This window comes from Triticum dicoccoides, chromosome 3A (genome assembly GCF_002162155.2).
Source record: "Triticum dicoccoides isolate Atlit2015 ecotype Zavitan chromosome 3A, WEW_v2.0, whole genome shotgun sequence".
NCBI lineage: Eukaryota > Viridiplantae > Streptophyta > Magnoliopsida > Poales > Poaceae > Triticum > Triticum dicoccoides.
The window spans coordinates 627,003,222-627,008,488 of NC_041384.1; positions in this window are offsets into that span (position 1 = coordinate 627,003,222).

The following is a 5,267-nucleotide window of genomic DNA, read 5'->3' on the forward strand; positions in this document are numbered from 1 at the left end:
ATGCTAGCGGGACGTCATCGGCGGAGGAGCCGGTCGCTTCGGGGAGGAATGCGGTCGCTTCGGGGATGCGGGCGCCGTCGGGGTCCGGGAAGGAGGGGCGAAAGGGGAAGGTGGGGGAGGGAGGGGGAGGGAGGAGATGGGAGGCGACGAGGTGGATGGCGGCACGATGGGGGACGGGGAGGAGATGGTGGAGAGGTCGGCGGTGCTGGGTGAGGGTGGCGGCGGTGCTTCGATCGGATCTGGGAGAAAGATGAGACGAGGGAGAGGAAGGCGGGGGCGGCGGGGTGCCTCGATCGGATCTGGGGAATGGGTGGGTAGGTGGGTTAGGGTTCGGGTTTCTCGGGAGACGCTCCACCGTTGATGGGTGTGTGATGGATGGCTCAGGTCGCTTCGGACGGGGTGATCCGCGTGATTGTGGTTTCTTGCTTTTCATTGGTCGATTGTTTTGTGCCGGAATCTTTAAAATTTGGACCCAAATTTTCTAAGTTTTTTAAGAAAAACTACAAATCTGTCTTGTAAAAAGGACCACAACTTTTTTCAAAAATATTAGTTCACAACTTATTTACAATTAATTAAAATGTCAAGATCACAACAGTATACAATTAAGCTAGAAAATCAAAACATTAGCGGCCCGACACTGCTTCATTGCAACTCCGTCGGTCCCGACGATGTTGGATCACAGCACCGGCGGTCCCCGGTGATGCTCTGTTGCATCATTGTTGACTATTGCAGCATCACCTTCTGCTGCAAACCACGACGATCTTGCGGCGCCACGCATGACTGGTGGCCACTACCCGGCTGCCAGCGGCGCCACGCATCACTGCCCCACACCACATTCACGGCATATTTTATTCAAATAATCCCATATTGTGCACAAGGGTGCATTTTGAAATTTCAAACAATATTGCCTAAGAAACTTTTCATTTTCTTTACACGGAAAAATCATTTTCCGTTTTTCGAGTGCCTAAAAAGAGGTTTTGTGTGAAGACCTACCATATATTTGTTGCAAAATTGGACCAAATGAATTTTCTAAAATACTAGGCCATATTTAATGCACAATTGACCAAATGGTTGAGTGTCAAAAGTTTTGATCCAGCTCTCGTGAAAAAGACAAATTCCCGCCGATCCAGTAGGAAGCGGGTCAAATTTGAACTGTAGCTGCCTCATAGTTTGCTCTTTATTTTTTTCAGAAAACATTTTTAGGTACAAAAATATCTATTTAATCAGAGAAACACCAAAAAAAATTCAAGATTCAACCACTAGCTAGGAACGGTCATGCCCGTCGTTTTGACCGCATTTTAAAATGGGCATAAAAAATTCAAAAAAATGGAAAACCTTCGCATTCTGTCATTATTTGTGACCAGGTTACCAGCAAAAATTATAAACTTGTAATACAGTGATTACTTAAAAAAGTGTTCTCAGAAACGACCTATCAAGTGTGAAGATGAATGGCTTTCAACCCAAATGCTCAATCTTGTGGCCACAATCATGGCATAGTTTGTTCAAATGATCTCATATTGTGCACAATGGTGCATCTTGGGATTCCAAACAATGTTGCCTAAGGGAGTTTTCATTTTCTTTGCACGGAAAATTTATTTTCCATTTTTTGAGTGCCCGGAAAGAGGTTTTTTTGTGAAGGACCTACCATATATTTGTTGCAAAATTGGACCAAATCAATTTTCTAAAATACTAGGCCATATTTAATGCACAATTGACCAAATGGTTGGCTGTCAAAAGTTTTGATCCACCTCTCGTGAAAAAGACAAATTCCCGCCGATTCAGTAGGAAGCGGGTCAAATTTGAACTGTAGCTGCCTCATAGTTTGCTCTTTATTTTTTCCAACAAACATTTCTAAATACAAAAGTATCTATTTAATCAGAGAAACACCAAAAAAATTCAAGATTCAACAACTAGCTAGGAACGGTCATGCCCACCGTTTTGACCGCATTTTGAAACGGGCATAAAAAATTAAAAAAAAATTAAAAAATTGGAAAACCTTCACATTCTGTCACTATATGTGACCAGGTTACCAGCAAAAATTATAAACTTGTAATACGGTGATTACTTAAAAAAGTGTTATCAGAAACGACCTATCAGGTGTGAAAATGAATGGCTTTCAACCCAAATGCTCAATCTCGTGGCCACATTCATGGCATAGTTTGTTCAAATGATCTCATATTGTGCATAATGGTGCATCTTGGAATTCCAAACAATGTTGCCTAAGGGAGTTTTCATTTTCTTAGCACGGAAAATTCATTTTCCATTTTTCGAGTGCTCGGAAAGAGGTTTTTTTGTGAAGGACCTACCATATATTTGTTGCAAAATTGGACCAAATCAATTTTCAAAAATACTAGACCATATTTAATGCACAATTGACCAAATGGTTGGGTGTCAAAAGTTTTGATCCACCTCTTATGAAAAAGACAAATTCCCGCCGATTTAGTAGGAAGCGGGTCAAATTTGAACTGTAGCTGCCTCATAGTTTGCTCTTTATTTTTTCCAACAAAAATTTCTAGGTACAAAAGTATCTATTTAATCAGAGAAACACCAAAAAAATCCAAGATTCAACCACTAGTTAGGAACGGTCATGCCCGCCGTTTTGACCGCATTTTGAAACGGGCATAAAAATTAAAAAAATCAAAAATTGGAAAACCTTCGCATTCTTTCATTGTATGTGACCAAGTTTCCAATAAAAATTATAAACTTGTAATACGTTAATTATTTTTAAAAAATGTTCTCAGAAACGAGTTATCATGCGTGAAGATTCATGGCTTTCAAGCCAAATGATCCATCTTATGGCCACATTCATGGCATACATTGTTCAAATGATCTCATATTATGCACAAGGGTGCATCTTGGGATTCCAAACAATGTTGCCTAAGGGAGTTTTCATTTTCTTTGCACGAAAGATTCATTTTCCATTTTTCGAGTGCCCGGAAAGAGGGTTTTTTATGAAGGACCTACCATATATTTGTTGCAAAATGGGACCAAATCAATTTTCTAAAATACTAGACCATATTTAATGCACAATTGACCAAATGGTTTGGTGTCAAAAGTTTTGATCCACCTCTCGTGAAAAAGACAAATTCCCACTAATTCAGGAGGAAGCGGGTCAAATTTGAACTGTAGCTGCCTCATAGTTTTGACCGCATTTTGAAATGGTCATAAAAATTCAAAAGATTTGAAAACCTTCGCATTCTGTCATTATGTGTGACCAGGTTACCAGAAAAAAATTATAAACTTGTAATACGGCGATTATTTAAAAAAGTATTCTCAGAAACGACCTATCATACGTGAAGATGAATGGCTTTCAACGCAAATGCTCAATCTTGTGGCCACATTCATGGCATAGTTTATTCAAATGATCTCATATTGTGCACAATGGTGCGTCTTGGGATTACAAACAATGTTGCCTAAGGGAGTTTTCATTTTCTTTGCACGGAAAATTCATTTTCCATTTATCGAGTGCCCGGAAAAAGGTTTTTTTGTGAAGGACCTACCATATATTTGTTGCAAAATTGGACCAAATTAATTTTCTAAAATACTAGGGCATATTTAATGCACAATTGACCAAATGGTTGGGTGTCGAAAGTTTTGATTCACCTCTCATGAAAAAGAAAAATTCCCGCTGATTCAGTAGGAAGCGGGTTAAATTTGAACTGTGGCTACCTCATAGTTTGCTCTTTATTTTTTTCCAAAAATCATTTCTGGGTACATAAGTATCTATTTAATTAGAGAAACATCAAAAGTTTTTCAAGATTCAACCACTAGCTAGTAACTGTCAAGCCCGTCGTTTTGATCGCATTTTGAAACGGGCATAAAAATTCAAAAACAAATTCAAAAAATTGGAGAACCTTCGCATTCTTTCATTATATGTGACCAAGTTTCCAGTAAAAATAATAAACTTGTAATACGACAATTATTTTTAAAAAGTGTTCTCAGAAATGAGATATCATGCGTGAAGATTAATGGCTGTCAAGCCAAATGATCCATCTTATGGCCACATTCATGGCATAGTTTGTTCAAATGATCTCATATTGTGCACAAGGGTGCATCTTGGGATTCTAAACAATGTTGCCTAAGGGAGTTTTCATTTATTTGCACGGAAAATTCATTTTTCATTTTTCGAGTGCCCGAAATGAGTTTTTTTTGTGAAGGACCTACAATATATTTATTGTAAAATTGGACCAAATTAATTTCCTAAAATACTAGGCCATATTTAATGCATAATTGACCAATCCCAAACTTACAATACGACAGTTTTTTTTAAAAAAAGTGCTCTCAGAAATGGGTCAAATTTGAACTGCAGTTGCCTCATAGTTTGCTTTTTATTTTTCCAAAAGTCGTTTCTAGGTACATAAATATATATTTAATCAGAGAAATATAAAAAAAATTCAAAATTGAACCACTAGCTAGGAACGGTAATGCCCGCCGTTTTGATCGCATTTCGAAACAGGCATGAAAAATTTAAAACAAAAATCAAAAAATTGGGAAACCTTTTTGAAATTCATGAACATTTTTGGGGTTTGATGAATTTTTTTGCAATGCATGAACTTTTTTTGAATCCCTAAGAATTTTATTAATTGATATTGTTTTGTAATTTACCAATATTTTTCAATTGTCTGAAAATTTTCTAAAAAGTTGTGAATGATTTTTAATTCAAAAACATTTTTTAAATTTATATAACATTTTTTGAATACACAATCTTTTTTCAATTATAAATTAAGAAAACAGGGCGCCGTATATGGGCTTCCCAAAGGAGAGGAGAGTAGGAAATAGAGCGCGCGGTATAGGAGATCCCATTTTCGGAAATGGGCTTTGGCCCAGCGCGAACGTTGAGACTACTAAAGAGTTTCCTCTTACCCTGTGTCACCTAAAATGCGGTGGTGCAGTGGTTTGGATCCGATAGCACGTTTAGGAGGGCGTGGGTTCGATTCCCACAACCTCACATTTCTTTTATTATGTAGTTTTCTCTTCATGTCAATTTGGTGGTGCCCATATGTCATGTTGGTGGTTGTTGGGTCCCACATGTCATTGGATCAGTGGTGGGGCCTGCTTGTCAGGTCTGTGTGGGTCCTGCATGTCAATTTGGTGGTGCCCATAAGTCATGTTGATGGTTGTTGGGTCCCACATTTCTTTTATTATGTAGTTTTCTGGTTCATGCCTTGCATTATGGGTCCCGCTCGTCAGGTCAGTGGTGGGGCCTACTTGTCAGTTGATGGTGGGGCCTGCTTGTCAGGTTAGTGTGGGTCCTTCATGTCAATTTG